Raw genomic sequence first — 17,743 nt, forward strand, 5'->3', positions numbered from 1 at the left:
TCACTGAAGCAGGGACCGGGAAGCTGGAATTGGCTGAGGGTTCTCTTCTGTGTCACTACACTACATTAGGAATAAAACCTTCCACTTAAACACTTAAATGAAAACATCGAGAAACTAATTTACTATTTGCAATCACATGATTTAAGCCGAAGCTGCCTTAATTTCCTCCCCATTTTGCTACATATTCAATGTGAGCGCACACTAGATTGGTCTATGAAAAGGCTGTCTTCGAATCACAACACTTAAGACCTCTTTCATTTTCTTTTTGATTAAATAATTGAAATTCCTGTCAGGGCCTGCACTTTACTGACGCACAGATTTGGTGTGTGAGGATAAAGACCACTTTTTGTCTGCTGCCTGGGTCTTAAAAGCCAGCGGGCTCTACTTCATTGACGGGCCGACAAAACAGACCCACGTTATTCACCCATTTCGCAGAAATTTTCTGTGCCCATTAAGTGATTGTTCGAGACAAATTATGGAAAGTGTCCCCTCTCGGTTAGCCGTCCTCGTTCACCTGGAGGCTTCTGCTTGCCGAGAGCTGAGCTACTCTCATGCCAACTTGATCCTCTAGGAAAGCAAAAACCCCCGTCTGTATAGACATACAGACACAAAACACACAAATACCACAAAGAGAAAAGTCACAGAAAACTTCACTTGCTCCAACTAAAGAAACTGGAGGTTACCTGCATCTCGTGACGGGCTGTGGCATAACCCGGCGTGGCCAAGGGCCTCTGGCATACTTGAGGCTGAGGTAAGTGGATCATAAAAAGGATGGAAGAGAACCCCACTCATCAAAGACAGGAAACCACTCTCTCTTCAGGCCCATCATCTGATGAGCCAGTGATTGAACTGGGCAGCAGGAGGTGTTGCGGCAGCTCTACCCTTTGACGCTAGTCTCTGTAACACGTGTATGGCCTGGGACGTCTGGCTGGCTCAGTCAGTTAAGCATCTGCCTTCGGCTCAGGTCGTGATCCCAGGCTCCTGGGATCCAGTCCTACATCGGGCTCCTTGCTCAGCGGGGGACCCTGCTTCTCCCCCTGCCTGCCACTCCCCCTGCTTGTGCTCTCTCTCTCTTTCTCTGACAAATAAATAAAATCCTTAAATTAAAAAAGAGCACACATACACACGTATGGCCTTAGCATGTGTGTCTATGTTTAAATACAAATCACACATTCTCTTTTATGAGGCTGGTCATCAGACACACCTGGCTGTGCAGCCTCGGTTGACCTACCTTGGGCGTAATGTATTACCTGTGACCTCCTGGAGCCCCAAGCTCATCTGCAGAATGGGGCCATAAATAAACGGTCCCTACTTTCTCTCGGGATGGTTAGGAGCTTTGACTAGGACAGGGCATGGAAAGTGGTTAGTGTGTCTGGCTCATGTAAGTGCTTAATAAAAATTAAGCACTACTGTTACGTGCTTCTGTGTGTTTATATGTAAATCTACATATGGTCATGTTCACATTTCCTTGAATACTGTATCTTTCAAAGAATGAACAGTCATGCTCACATTTTACCCATTAAAAACCAACCAAACAAAAACCTATATCTGAGTACAGGAGGAGAGCCATAGGCTGCATACACACTCAGGCACACACACACATACATACAAGGGAGAGTTGAACAATGCAGGGGTTAGGGTCACCTACCCCCCACACACACACACAATCACAAATCCACATATAACTTTTGACTCCCCCAAAACTTAACAATCTACTGTTGATCTGAAGCCTTAGTTATTGATTTTAGAGTCAATTAACATATATTTTATATGTTATATGTATTATATATTGTATTACAATAAAGTAGGTTAGAGAAAAGAAAATGTGTTTTTTTTAAAGATTTATTTATTTATTTTAGAGAAGCAGGGGGAGCGGCAGGAGAGGGAGAGAGAGTCTTAAGCAGACTCCAAGCTGAGCATGGAACCCAACGCGGGGCTGGATCTCACAACCCTGAGATCAGGACCTGAGCAGAAAACAAGAGTTGGATACTTAACTGACTGTGCCACCCAGGCACCCCAGAAAAGAAAACATTATTAAGATAATCATAAGAGGGGCGCCTGGGTGGCTCAGTTGTTAGGACTCTGCCTGCGGCTCGGGTCATGATCCCAGGGTCCTGGGATCGAGCCCCACATCGGGCTCCCTGCTCCACTGGGAGCCTGCTTCTTCCTCTCCCACTCCCCCTGCTTGTGTTCCCTCTCTCGCTGGCTGTCTCTCTGTCAAATAAATAAAATCTTTAAGATAATCATAAGAAAGAGAAAATATATTTACAGTACCACACTGCATTTATCAAAAAACATCTGCATATGGGTGGACCTTTGCAGTTCAAACCCATAATGTTCATGGGTCAAATGTATAGTATAATTTTATAGCACGGAAAGGGCCTTAAAGGATATCTGGTACCCAAAGTAGGCCCCCCACCTGAAGCACCTGGGACAGTTCAATGACTTCCCTAGATGAAGCTTCAATTTACTTTTGTGTACCCTCTACCCCTGATCCCTGTTCTAACCTCTCGAATCACATAGAAAACTCACTGCTACCAAGAAGAATTTCTAGTATTAAAACACAACCAATAACAACAACAAAAGCAAAACATTTTTTAAAAGCTCTACTGTTTTCTTTGAGTATTCTCTTTCCCAGAACCTGCACAGCCCCTCATAATACATGATTTTTTTGTCCTCTTACCATTATGGGGCTCTGCACTTTAAAAGATGCCTGCCTCACTTGCACATAATAGTCCAAATGTGGTTTGAATAATGCTGGATAGAAATACATATTGTGTTCATTCCCTGATCAACGAATTAATCCAACATTTATTGCCAGCAGAAACTAAGCTAGTCACATATATGGATATATACAGTAAATGCTAAGTACCATAATAAATGCTATATATAAAAGATTTCCTTTTCAGCACGGTGACTATAGTTATTAATACTGTATTGTACATTTGTAAGTTGCTAAGAGAGTAGATCCTTTTTAAATTTTATTAATTTTTAAAATTTTAATTCCAGTATAATTAACATACAGTGTTCTATTAGTTTCAGGTGTACAATATAGTGATTCAATAATTCTATACATTACTCAGTGCTAATCAAAATAAGTGTGCTCTTAATCCCCTTCACCTATTTGACCCATCCCCACACTCACCTCCCCACTAGTAACCATCAGTTCTCTATCGTTAAGAGTCTATTGGGGTGCCTGGCTGGCTCAGTCAGAAGAGCGTGCCACTCTTGATCTCAGAGTTGTGAGTTCATAGTCCCACATTGGGAATAGAGATTACTAAAAATAAATAAATTTTTTTAAAAGAGTCTGTTTCTTGGTTTGTCCTTCTCCCTAAGAGAGAAGATCTTAAAAGTTCTCACAAGAAAAAAAGGTCTGTACCTATGTACGGTGATGGATATTAACTAAACTTACTATGGATCATTCTGCAATATATACAAATAGCAAATCATGATGTCATACACCTAAAACTAGTATGTTATATGTCAATTATATCTCAATAATAAATAGTCTACCCAAAAAAATTACCTCTTAACTGTGGCAATATTGAAGATCCTCCATGACAAAGCATTAATTCCAAGGCTGTTGCTCCCATTCCAACCATGCTTCCTGGGATTCTTCATTGTTTTCAGTTGTTATGAGCTCAGAGACCACATGTTCATTCTTAGCCTTGGCCTAAAGAATAAAAGAAAAAGAGATGCATCTCCCTTAGAAAGTTACTTCATACTTCTCAGTGCCAAACAGAAAGATCTCGGTATTGGCCACTGTTTTGTACCGTCACCCAGTTCCCCTTCTCCATGGCAACAGCACAGGTGACTGAGAATGAACACATGAATGAAGAAAATGGAATGACTTATCCAAGTAAGACTTGTGAATGCACCACACTCAAATCAGCTGAGGAAGGCTTCTGCCGGAGGTAAGTTGGGAAGAGCATATTTCTGAGCAGGTGTTTGGATGGAGACAACCAAGGGTTTGCACCGCTCTTACAGGAGGGAGAGGACACAGCCTAATGGTAGCCACCAGGAATGTTGCAAACACAGCTCTGCTTGGAGGCCAAAGGAGAGACATGATGTCCCTCCAAGATCCCAGCCAACCAAAATTTCCTTTCTCAAAAACAAAGCTAACCACACTCACACAGAGTAGAGGAAGCCTGGTATTATTTTCCAACTGCAAGCTAGGACAAAGATCCTGGCCTTCTCATTTCCACATTCAGGATTTAGGTGGCCCTGGGGAGCTAACTGAACAGGCTTCCAGCCTCAGACCTTCTGGTCTGCATTTCCCCCTTTGCCACTACCTCTTCATTGTGCTCTCTGTCTTGTATGATTTTCAGTGTTTGAATCATTCATTGCCATCTCCGAGCCTGCTGGACAGCTCAGCAAGTAAAAGATATCAGCCACACAAACCCAGAACTGTCGCCCAGAACTCCCAGGTCACTGCTTTGGGCAGAGTGGGAAGGGCGATTTTGGAGAAGTGGAACCCAACCAATTAAGGAGAGAAAACAAACCAAGTTGTTGTTGCAGAGGCCTGGAGAATAGGCTTCCAGGCTTTTCTATTCTGAATGGAGATGACTCTCTGACTTGTCCCGTGAGGAGATCCCTAGATGAAAGCAGAATTACTGGGATTGGTCCTATAGCCATTTCGGCCTTGCCAGATGGCCTCCTGCTAGGGCTCAGTTTCCCCAAGTGTGAAATGAACTTAGCCTCCCAGGGCTGCTAATGAGCCACAATGACCCAAGACACAGAAAGATGTTTAGGATGTTTTGGAGGATTTCCAAAACTTACTAGTGAGGGTGCAGACAAAGTAAGGTGATGTGGAAAATGCCACTTTACCAGTTTAATGAAACACCAAGAGTTGTGTTCACAGACCTCTGGCTCATACTACCCCCATGGCACCCAATGGCCACATTCTACTTCCTACCTGAGCCATGAATCCTGGGCCCTATGAGAACCCAGACTGCATCCAAATTTCATTCAGATTTCCTTCCATCTGAGATAATTTAGGGCTCTGTCCCTGGAAGCAGACAAATGCACTAAATTCAGAGTTCCCAAATGCTGGTCTGTGGACCAATGCTGACACAGGATGAGGTTATCAAGTAAGATGAAACGAGTTCAATGAAGAATCTTTCATACAGTTCAACTTCACTTGAAGAACTATCTTTTATTCTGAGATTAGGTCACTAGAATGTAAGCCCCAAGACAGCAAGGACTCCAATATTCTTCTTCTCTGCTTTTTCACTAACACGAGAAGAATACTTGCGCATAATAGGCACTTGGTAAGTATTAGTTGAATGAATGAAGGAATGGATTATTTGCTTTCCATAGTCCTGAGGAATATTTCATAGAATATCCTTTATTCTATGAAATCATATAGATACAAAGTGTCAGGGTTTTAAAAAATATATTTTTCCTTGGGAAAAAAATCAAAGTATATAATTATCTTTCAAAAGGTTTGTTGATCTGTCATGTTTAAGTTTGGGAATCTCTGGACCAGATGACCCACTGAAGACCCTTCAATCCTGTGATCCAACACTGAGTGACAATGCGCTCAAAGTCCTTTAGCCAAATCAAGGCAGAGATGTTTCTCATGTGAGGTATTAGAGGCAGAGAGAGCTAGGCTCAGGTGCTGGAAGACCTAGGTTAGCTATAGGACCTCGGGCAAATCATGAAAGCCTATCTTCTGTAAAATGGGAGTAATGCTCCTCATGGCACTGGTGGTCGTTGCTAGTAGAGAAACTTGCACAATATGTAATTTTCTGGCAGCGTGAAGGAAGGGTCTTGAAAGTTGTCCCAGGGGATGCCTGAAAGTTTTCTCGGCTGTCTGAGATGTTTCCCCTTCTAGGCTGGTCCTGGGATCCCTCTAAAGACAATAAGAACAACATTTGCTTCTAAATTGGGCACATTCTTGCCAGTATGAGGGGACAGTGGAGCAAATCTTAAGGTGATGGGTTGAGAAAAATGAGGATTCTGTTTAAGTTAAACATATTTTATTTAAAGGATTGTTCTTGATGACCTCTTTGGTGTACTGAAGCTTTTTATTCTGTTATTCTATCATGGTAATAATAGATCGTCGTTGTTTCTTTTTAAGGTCTGGAATGAACAAAATTTAAAGTTTCCAAAATAAAAGACTGAGAATCTACACAGTTGTTTCAAACTGACCTAAGACAACATGGTCATGCACAGTTACTGGGTTCTTGTTGATAGATATTGGTCACCTCCAATGGTTGACATAGCAAAAAGATCAAGGTTTTTCCCCCCATAACTTCACCATCAGGGTGTGTATTACAAAGAGAGGCACAGACTAAATTTTGTCACACATGCAAACATTAGCCTTTAGACATAAAAACAGCCATACAGCCAGTTCTGGGCGCTCAGTGAAGTTGAAGCTCTCTGCCCTTTTCTAGATCTCTTGTCACTGTTCACATTCAAGGTTGGGTCATACTTGGGGAAGGGGCTGTCCTGGACATTGCAGGATGCTCAGCAGCATCTCTGGCCAATATCCACTAGACATCAGTAGCACCCCACCCCAACACACATACACACACACACAATTGTGACAACCAAAAACATCTCCAGACATTGCAAATGCTTCCTCCCCCCCATCCTCCTCACTCCCACCCTCCCAGGGTGGGGAGGGGCAAAACTGTCCCCAGCTGAGAACCCTCACTCCAACAAGTATCTCGTAAGCAAGTTTCGCTCACAGTAGATTCATATAAATTCTTAATCAGAACCAGGCAACCAGATCCTGCATAAGCTTCCTCAAATATGGCCAGGGAAATTTCTAGGCCTAGGCAGTGTTTCAAAGGGTGTAGGCTACCGGGCATGCTTATAGCCCACTCCCTGTGCATTCATGAGAGAAGGTGGCTGATGGATATTTCTAACCAATCCACATATTCTGAACACCACTCATTCCACCAGTAAAAAACCATTTCTGACACCAAGAGTGCATACTAACAAAACTCTGGTGTTCATAGGAAATGAAGATCATTAAAATGCCCATAGTAGCCCCTTGCCAGGTATGGACTTTTGACTGGATACTTCCACATGCTAACCAATCAAGTGTGAGAGAGGCATCACATTCTTTATACTGAAGCAATCTTGAATAAAGGCAATATAACAGCTCAATATAATAGCTCTTTAGATATCCCCAATCTTTATTATTATCATTATTATTATTATTTCTACTACTATTATTATTGTTATTTTAGGGATGTTATTGATCCACAAAATCCAAACGGCTGAAAACCACTGCCCCACATCAAACTGCTTCTTTGTGAAAGGCTTTTCAGGTGGAAACTAGTTCCTCCAAAGGGACTCTTGCACTCAGACTGTTCCTGCATGTGATTTGTAGCCAAATTTTAATGAAAACCAATGTCCCCAGCCACTTTTCCCAACTGACGGAAAAGATGGTTTCGAACAGAAGTCAGCCTAGGGTCCATCGTCGGGGTGAATTGCATGATTGCCAACCAGAGTTTGTTTCCCAGGGAGTTTGTGTGTATAAGAATGCACAAGTTGCAATTAATTCCCAGCGAAGTCACTCCTCAAGTTAATTAGAAATGCAAAGTGTGAGTCTAAATGTTATGAGATTATAAAATGGCTTAATAATGGGAACAATGAGATTGAAGCATATGCATTCTGGCCATGTAAATATTTCATAACAGTGCCAATCTGATTTCATTTGCCTAATCATGCCATTGATATGCAGCCACCAGCCTGCAAATAGAAAGCCTGAATTGCAGCAGATCACCCTTCTAATGTCATAATTATTAATATTGGAGAAAAATGGAGCTGCTCTACTCCCATGCAGACTGCTGGGCCGTTGGAATTGAGGTGGGGGTGGTGCTGCAGTAGGAAGAGGAGGAAGGTGATAGGTACACCAGCCCCAACATCCCCATCCGGCCTGTTGGCCAGAAGTATTTAGGGAAGTAGGCAGCTCAACAGATGAAAGTGGTGGGCATGCTGGAGAGCAGAGCTGCAGGGTGTGAATTACCTGACCCTTAATTAAAATCACAATGAAACGCACATGCAACTGGAGAAGAGGAAAAAGAAGCGAGTTTTGTGGGAAAACAGGATTCTGTGCTTGAGAGTTCAGCCAGTGCTGGATGGGGCAGTGGGGCTGAGCAGGGCAGTTGCCTCTCTCTACTCTTTGGCTTCCTATATTGAATCAGCATCTTGCATATATTTTGTGCACAAATCTCTTTGATATGCACAGACTCTGATGTCCCCCTTAACATTTGAGAACTGCTCTCCCTTTATTTCCAGCTGAACTGCTTTGGGACATTTCTTCAATCATTAACTCACTGCCTCTGAGACAGGGTGTGTTCTGCCTCTTCACTTGAAGCATAAGGGGGATGTAGACGAGACAGTCTGCTTCCCCTGTGTGGTGGGTATGGTGGCTTGATTGACTGCCAGCAGAGACGTGAACTCATTTAGGCAGCACGGTATGGGGAAAGGCTGCTGGAAGGAGATTAGTGAGATGTATGTAGGTTTGAGTCCTGGCCCTGCACTTAACGTGGGCAAGTCACCTAATCCCCTTCCCAGTCTCAGTTTTCCCATCTGTAAAATGGGGATGATAATACCTAACTCATAGTTTTGTTGTGGAGGATTGTTCAAGAAAAAGAACGTGACATCACTATCTGTTTAGTTACATAACGCTTTGTTTTAAAAGGATCTGGAGCAACCAGAAACTTTGTAATAAATGGCCAAATGCTATGCAGAAGTTAATAATGTACATTCTGGGGGCACCTGGGTGGCACAGTCAGTGAAGTATCCGACTCTTGGTTTCGGCTCAGGTCATGATCTCGGGGTTGTGAGATCAAGCCCCACATCAGTCTCTGGGCTCAGTGGGGAGTCTGCTTGGGATTCTTTCTCTCCCTTTCCCTCCGCTCCTCCTCTCTCTCTCTCAAATTAATAAATCTTTTCTTAAAAATAAAATAGAGTAAAATAAAATAAAATAAAATGCACATTCTCAGCCTTAAGTTTCTCTGCTACCTTTTGCTCCAAACAGGTGTCTCCCAGGCAGACAGGTCATTACCTGGAAACAAGCACAAGATGAGTTTCCTTTTAGAGCATAGTCCTCATCCCCAGCGCTTCTTGTCCCTAAGATTCACAGCCATTGGCAGAGGATTATATTAAATCTTAGGCAGCACACTTTGGGGTGCTTTTTATTTTTTATTTTTTTTAAAGATTTATTTATTTGACAGAGATAGACAGCCAGCGAGAGAGGGAACACAAGCAGGGGGAGTAGGAGAGGAAGAAGCAGGCTCATAGCGGAGGAGCCTGATGTGGGGCTCGATCCCATAACGCCAGGATCACACCCTGAGCCAAAGACAGACGCTTAACGACTGCGCGACCCAGGCGCCCCTGGGGTGCTTTTTAAAAACTGAGCTAATTATTAAACTTCTCAAAACCTCAGTAACTTCAGCTGTGAAATGGAGGTATTAATAGCTCTTGTCACACAGGATTAGTGTGAAGATAGAGGTAATAGCAAACAATCAGTATGCTGACTGACTCACAGAAAGCACCATGTGTCATCTGTTACCATGCTTACTTTTAATTTACTTTGTTATTATTAATGTATGGTATTATATAACAAATAATACAGCACTACTAATGATTTGTTACTATTGATTATAAGTAGGGATATAACAGCGGACTCTAGGAAACCAGGAAGCTAGGGATATTGCCACAAATCTAACTCTTGATTACCTTCTTTCTGTCAGACTGCATAAAGAATCTAGATTATCACTAAATGTCCACAGTATCCAGAATGTGTGAAACGTGTACTGTAGAAAGAATTGCTAACACTTACATGGCGCTAAAAATATATGCCAGACACTGTTCTAAGCACTTTACATATAACTCATTTAGTTCATACAGTAGCTCTCATGAAGCGGAACTTACCATTCTCCCCATCTTACAGATGAAGAAACAGAGGCAGAAGAAGGCATAAAACTTGTCCAGAGTCACGGAGACAATAAATAGTAGAGCTGGGGTCAAGACCACACCATTGGCTTCAGCATCCATGCGTGCCTTTACAGTGCACATGCGCCATTCTGCTGCTTCCTTATTATAAAGGAATTCACAGAAAAAGAGAAATTCGGGGTCCGCTCCCATCGCTCCTTCCCCATGGGAACTAAGAGCCTGCAGTGATGGACCCAGAGGGGTTTGCCTCCTCTGCATAATGCTTCTTTTCTTTTCTTTTCTTTTCTTTCTTTCTTTCTTTCTTTCTTTCTTTCTTTCTTTCTTTCTTTCCTTTCTTTTTCTTTCTTTCTTTCTTTCTTTCTCTTTCTTTCTTTCTTCTTTCTTTCTTTCTTTCTTTCTTTCTTTCTTTTCTTCTTTTTCTTCTTTTACTGTTTTACCTTGAAAGTCTTTAGGCAAAATGTGTGCTCCTCAGGCTAAGACAGGCTGCTTCTCACGACTGGATTATACCTCTGTTAGTTGTTTGTGTGACCTGCCCGGTCCGTGTGCACATTTGAACGTGCAGCCCTGTGCTCTCAGAAACAGAAGGCTTGGCATCTGACATTCGGACTTGTACCCAAGCAGGTTTACTCCAGGGAGGGGGGTGTTGGGCTCTGCTGTAGGGTTGACGTGAGAAAAAGCTGGATCACAGGGAAACAATTTCTTCTTCTCAGTCTCCGGCAGCACCCAGGGACGGGGAGGTTGCCAGAAGTCACAGAGTGAGGGGCCGGCGTGCTTTACTCCGGAGTGTGGACTTTGGGTCAGAACCGTTTGGCCCTTACCGCGGACAGTGACTTGCCTTTGTTTCTCTCAGTCTGTGCACCCTGCTGCCCCATGAGCCCAGGGCTTCCCAGAGATGCTCCTCTCACCTCCCCGTCTCCCCTGGGCAGCCAGGTCAGTGCTCTGCGCTCAGGGACCACCCCCTGCCTGACGCGCATCCGGGCTCTCCCAGCAGATAACTAAGAGATCACCAAGATTAGGCTTGGTGATTGCTCGGGGGCAGCAGCTGGGCTGGAGGCTCTGCTCCACCGTGACCAGACGACAGGGCTCTCCCCGCCGGCCAGCGGAGGTGAGAAGTGCAGCCGCAGATTGGCCGTGAGTGCAGACGCTGCAGCAGGAGTGTCAAGGCCTCGATCTTGATTTCTCTCCGATCTAGTTGCATTTCGAGGGCAGGTACTTAACCTCCTAGTGCCTCCATTTGCCTCAATGTCAAGTGGGAACTAATGAGAACACGTAACTTAGAGAGTTGTGACAATTAAATCTGTTGATCTATATAAAGCCTCTACAATCGTGCCTGGCGCATAATAAGTGCTCAAGAAAGATTCCTTTTTATTATTCTTCACTGAATGTGAACCAGCCACCCAGGTGTCTAGATAGTGCCTCTGCGGCTGACCTCTGACCTCTTGGCCCTATCACCCTCTCTGTTGATTGCAGCCTTCCAGGCGGGGGACAAAGGAAGGACAGAGCCCCATACCCTCCTCCTTCCTTCTCTCTCTCCTCTTGGGGCTACAATTAACAAATGATAACGGCACAGGTTCAACTCAATTAGGACAAGACCCCAAAGCAGATGCTGCTTATGTGCAGAGGACAGAGTAAAAGAATTGACTCCAGAAGGCTTGGGACGCATTCATAGAGGATGCTAATTGGTTTCTTGCTGGTAATTTTTCACCCCTAAGTGAACAAGAAAGAGGGCGTCTCAGAGGCTCATCTGCTTTGCAGGTGATCAGGCAAATGAATGTCTGTGTCCAGGGAGAGGTGAAGATTGTCTTTTTTCCTCTCCCCAAAGGGAACATAATCTCATTTGTCCCACGCAAAGATTTAATGCCTGGCAGGTCCGCTGAGCTGGCAAGGGATAAAGGTCGCCTCCAAAATGGAGGCTCTGAGTCTTGCACACGCTTGGGAAGTCCTAGGGTCCCAGAGGCTTGGGTAGAGTTGATAAGTCATTTTGTCATCAGGGAGTTTGGAGAGAAGTGTACAGATGAAACACTAGCCTCAGAGACTAAGACGAGCTTGGCTGTCAGTGGGAGGGACAGGGTTGAACAACAGACAAGTACCCACACGAATCACTCGCTTTTAGAACTCTTTCTGTGCCTTGCACATACGTCTTCTTTTGCAGTGTCTTGATGGACTGGCTAAACCCAACTACATGGTTGTGAGCTTGAGTGGAGTGCCTTTGTCTTATACAGAACATTAGCAAACACCAGTCACTTACTACGTACATGTCAGGCACTGTTCTATTTGCTTAACCTATATTAACTCATTGAATCCTCAGGCAGGGGTTACATACAGATGGAACCAGGAAGCCTGACAGACTCCTACATATCTGTTCTCCTTGTATCTCTAAACCCTAACACAGTACAGCCTTAAGGTGGTCTATTGACCTATTAATCCCAAAGTACAAAGAAAGCATTGCCACTGATGCCATGAGCCTTTAGGAAGTACTAAGTGCTCCACAAACATGTGCTAAGGAATTGACTAGCCACACGCTTTGCCAAGATGACTGGGGTAGAGCTGTGGTCCTACAATGGAGGCCACTACCCACCTGGAGAGAACTCTAGGAAGAGGGAGAAAGCCATCCACGCTAGCTTCCTCATCCACTGGGGGCTGCAAATTGATCTCTGAGCTCTATCTTGGCTCCCTCACTTGGGACAGTCGAGTCTACTCTGACATCATCCCTCCTGTCCATTCTTGTCACTGCCTCCATTCCATTACTGGTTACCTCTCCCCCTGTTGACAAATTAATGACAGTTGTCATCTCCCATCTTTCTAAAAGCCAAACCACCCTTACATCCCGTTCATCTTTCCAAAATACAATTCCAGTCAAGTGGAAACTCTGCATTTCCCAGTGCCTTCCAGATCAGAGTCAAATCCTCAGCCCAGCCCTCTGGGCCCTCCACACTGGCCATGGGAATGCAGCCATACAGCCCACTTCCTTGCTTCCCACGGACCCTTGGGCGGACCACTCCCCCTGCTCAAACAGAATTTTGCATATTCATATCTTATCCCAGAGCTGTCCAACCTACTGTCCCTGGCTTTAGGCATCTCTGCATCTCTGGAGGAAGGATGGAAAAGAAGGAGCACCTTCAAAGTCAAACAGATCTGATGTAAATCCCTGCCCTGTCATTGACGGTTGCAGGAACTTGAGGAACTTATTTAGTGTCTCTGAGTCTTAGATTTCTCATCGGGAAGAGAAAAAGAATGCCAACCACCTTGCAGGCTGTTGAGAGAATAGAGTTAATTCACTTGATCAACTAGTCCCATATGTGGCAGGCATCATTGTAGGCACTGGAGACACAGCAATGAACAAAACATGGAGCTTGCCTTCTAGGGAAGGTGGAGGGGAGACCCGAACCAATAAAACCAAGTGTAGTAAGGTGCCCACAGCATGCTGAGCACATAGTCGGTAATGTTTTTTCCTTTCAAATATTTCAAAAGGCCTAATAACAAATGTACATTTTTCTACCTGACATAACGTGGGACAGAAATGTCAAGTTTCATTGGTTTCAACCAACAAATTCAGAGAGTTCCCTAAAGAAAGGGCTGTATCGGGGCGCCTGGGTGGCACAGCGGTTGAGCGTCTGCCTTCGGCTCAGGGCGTGATCCCGGCATTATGGGATCGAGCCCCACATCAGGCTCCTCCGCTATGAGCCTGCTTCTTCCTCTCCCACTCCCCCTGCTTGTGTTCCCTCTCTCGCTGGCTGTCTCTATCTCTGTCGACTAAATAAATAAAATCTTTTAAAAAAAAAAAAAAAAAAGAAAGGGCTGTATCTTCTCTATTAATGTACCATGAGTGTATTCCAAGTACCAAGCACAGCACTTCACACAAACAAGGTGCTAAATACTGTTTGGTGAATAAACGTTGGTTAATGTGTGATGATCAGGAACTTTAATCGACAGTTTTGCTATCTTTAATTATAAATAGGAAATTGTATCACTTAATGAATCCACTTTGATGGGACAGATCTTTCAAATGTGGGGCCATTGCCAAAAGGAAAAGTGTAGGCCTCACAACCATAGTCCCCGAAAGCCCTTCTCATTTATCTTCATCTGCTGACACCCTCGCCTCCCTTTGAGATCCTTGGCTCCTTACCCATGATGCTTTTTCAGATTCCATCCATCATATGCCTGTCTCTCTGTGATGAACTTCCAAAGTTCCTTGCACCTCTCTTCAACATGTAAGCTTTAGGGGTGCCTGGGTGGCTCATTTGGTCAAGCACCCAACTCTTAATCTCAGCTCAGGTCTTGATCTCAGGGTTGTGAGTTCAAGCCCTGCACTGGGCTCCATGCTGGGCAAGGAACCTGCTAAAAATAAAATAAAATAAAATCATATAATTGTCATAGCATAATCATTGGAGGGTTAGTTTTGTGCCACCTGGAGGCCACAAACTCTTTGAAGACCTAGAACAGCTAGAAAGCAATTAGCAAAATATCTTGCTTCTGGAAGATATGACTGTCATTGTCACATTATCATTGAATGGCCCCGTGTCTTCTCTGACTCCATGGTGGTTCCCCTTGCACTGTCCCCCAGCCCAGACTTCTCTCTTCTTGCAGAACCAGACTAGCTGGACCACACAGACCAGTCCTACAGCTTCAACAAAGGGGGCAGCTCTCTATGTAAAGTAACTGCAAAATATTATATTGTTCAGGATGTGGACTCTGAGTCAGACTAACGACGTTCCAATGTTAACCCTATAGTCATCTCACTCTCTTTCTCCCTCTCAAATAAATAAAATCTTTTAAAAAGGGGGGGTGCACCTGGGTGGCTCAGTCTGTTAAGCATCTGCCTTTGGTTCAGATCATGATGCCAGGGTCCTGGGATCATGCCCCACATCAGGCTCCCTACTCAGCAGGGAGTCTGCTTCTCTCTCTCCCTCTCCCCCTCCCCTGCTTGTGCTCTCTCTCTCATTCTCTCTCAAATATATAAATAAAATCTTTAAAAAAAAAAACAAAACCCTACAGTTATCTCTTACTGTGATCTTGGGCAATGTATTTTACTTCTCTGGCCCCCGTTTCTTCACCTGTAAAATGGGAAAAAGAAGCAGGAGACCTTATTTTATAGGGTTGTTTGAAGGATTGAAGGAGATAACATGTAAAATTCTTACCAGGCATTGTGCCTGCTGTATTATAAGCACTTGAAAAATATTAGCTATAATTCAAGAGCATCAAACAGGCCACAAGCCCCAAATGTCATTCACCGCCAGCTTGCTGGTGCCTACACGCTACAGGGTTAAGATCGCGGGCTGAGAGCCAGACTACTTTGGTTCAAAACCTGCTCCCTCGCTTATTAGCAATGTAGCTTTGGGGAAGTCTCTAAAGCTGAGACTTGATTTCCTCCTCTTCCAAATGGAGGTGATGCTGATCATGTACTCCCCCTAAAGGACATCGTGAGGATCCGGTAAGTGAATACACGTGAACTGTCTGGGATGGTGCTGCCCCACCGGAAATGCTCAGTGAATATGAGGATTCATGGTAGAGACACCACAGTTCACCCCGTTGTCGAAGGTTTTGTCCACTTATTCACACCAAGGCCGAGAGAATGTACTCGTTCTGGCCTTCCACTTCACCCACCGTGCGGATGATGCTTCATCGCCACTCTTCTTCGATCCATGTAGCAGGACCCTGAGAGCACAGGTGACCAAGACATCACTCCTGTCCTCCAGGAGCATGTGACCCGGTCCATAACAGGTAATAATTACTGAGCGAGGTGCAGTTTGCAACGCACTTTCTCAATTGCCATTCTGTGCTTGTTCACAACTCTGGAAGACGGGTGTTATTGGTCCCTTTTGTAATTGAGGAGAGGGGTTTGTTCAGCGTTAAGTGACTCACAAAGGTCACACGGCTAGTGAGTGGCCGAGCCAGGATGAGAACGTGGGCCCTGCCCACAGCTATGCTCGCAGCCCCCAGAGAATGGATTTCGATATGTGGGAGGGAACCAAGGACATGGGATTCCTGCAGAGCCGAGCTGGAGCCCAGGCAGCTCAGGGAGTGGAGCAGGGAGACAGCAGGAGGCGAGTCCCAACTTCCTGCTACCCCTCTGCCAGGCTCCGTGGAAGGTAAGTGACTGCTTTCATCCAAATGGCCTCCAGGCAGATGCTGGGGGAGCACAAGGGAGACGCCTGGCCTGCGGGACTCCCCTCCTTTGATGAGTGGCCTCTCCTCCTTCCTGTCTCCCCCATTCCAGTTTTGTCAAAGGGCAATTAAGCCCCTCGCTCCTAACTGTCTGAGGAGGCTGCCTTTGTCATTTGGTCCGGGTCCGCGTCCTCCTCCTCCTCGTGTCGCAGCTAATGAGGCCTCCCCTAATTAGAGTTTTACAGTCACCTACAATTAGGCCCCTTTAATGCTTTTGAATAGGGTACTTTTAACCTATTTCGCCTCATAATTGGAGCATCTATCCAGGTGTACACACACAGGAAGCAGGCGCTGGTGAGGGTAGCGGATAAAGGGTTGGATCAGAGCACAAACACGTGTGCGTGTATACAACACACACACACATACATATACACACAGATACATACATACACATATGCACACATACCATACACAGGACGGCACGCTTGCTGGGTGCATGCTTGGGCACCAGGGGCGTGGGGGAAGGGAGAGCATTTGGCTGTGCGTTTACTGGTCAAAGTGTACATGTGGAGGAAAGGTGTGTGGGGGCAGAGGGTTCTAGTTGTGTGTGAGTGTGTTAAGGGAAGGGAGCAGGGAAGCAGGAAATTGTTGGTGAGTGCCTACTATCTCTTTCCAAGAAAGGAATTTATTTTTAATAGATAATACACGTACATGGATTCAAAAGGTACAAAAGATGTCAGTGAAAAGAATGAGATCTCCCTTCCACCCCTGCCCCCAATCAGCCAGTTCTCTACCCAAAAGGGGATCTTCTATCAGAGATAAGCTATGCCTATATAGTATATATTTATAAATGTCTTTTTTGTAACTGAATAATAGTTAAAGTACTCATTGTTCTGAACCTTGCTCTTTCCATCTAAAAATAGATGTTGTCTGTTATTGTTATTCTAGGCAACGTTCCACATCTCTATAGAAAGAGCTTTTTATATATATATATCTTTTTAATGACTGTATAGTATCTTGTTTTCATATCATTATCATTTAATCAACAATACTCTTGTGAAGTGTATATGTTTCTTCCCATTAAAAAAAAAAACATTTTTCAGGGCGCCTGGGTGGCTCAGTCGTTAAGTGTCTGCCTTTCGCTCAGGGCATGATCCCAGAGTCCTGGGATCCAGCCCCGCATCGGGCTCCCTGCTCCTCTGGGAGCCTGCTTCTTCCTCTCCCACTCCCCCTGCTTGTGTTCCCTCTCTTGCCGGCTGTCTCTCTCTCTCAAATAAATAAATAAAATCTTTAAAATAAATAGATAGATAGATAGATAACCCATTTTTCTCTCATCCTTCTCCTAAGGAAGCTTAGTTTGCTCTTAAGCGTGCAGGGGCAACTGCAGACCCTGAGAATCCAAGGCGGGGCTGGAGGAGGACAGAGGAGTTGGACAAGAGACCCAGAGGATCTGGGGTGCCTGGGTGGCACAGTCGTTAAGCGTCTGCCTTCGGCTCAGGGCGTGATCCCAGTGCTCTGGGATCGAGCCCCACATCAGGCTCCTCCGCTAGGAGCCTGCTTCTTCCTCTCCCACTCCCCCTGCTTGTGTTCCCTCTCTCGCTGGCTGTCTCTCTCTGTCAAATAAATAAATAAAATCTTAAAAAAAAAAAAGAGAGAGACCCAGAGGATCTGCTGTGGGGAGTGTGGGGCTGCCTGCAGGGTCTGCAGTCTGGGATGCTAG

The 17,743-nt window shown here is 44.8% G+C and overlaps 1 long non-coding RNA gene across 2 annotated transcripts in view; it reads right to left on the reverse strand.

Annotated features, from left to right (window-relative positions):
• Positions 1 to 2,972: 2,972 nt before the first annotated feature.
• The window catches only part of LOC130544612 (uncharacterized), a 32,659-nt gene continuing 17,888 nt past the window's right edge, over positions 2,973 to 17,743 (reverse strand). For both annotated transcript variants that reach the window (XR_008961023.1, XR_008961022.1), the window contains 2 exons: positions 14,045 to 14,256; positions 2,973 to 3,673 (listed from right to left, as the gene is read on the reverse strand). This is a non-coding gene — a long non-coding RNA (uncharacterized LOC130544612). The remainder of the gene's footprint in view (positions 3,674 to 14,044; positions 14,257 to 17,743) is intronic.

The sequence above is a fragment of the Ursus arctos genome, unplaced genomic scaffold (assembly GCF_023065955.2).
Source record: "Ursus arctos isolate Adak ecotype North America unplaced genomic scaffold, UrsArc2.0 scaffold_22, whole genome shotgun sequence".
Lineage (NCBI taxonomy): Eukaryota > Metazoa > Chordata > Mammalia > Carnivora > Ursidae > Ursus > Ursus arctos.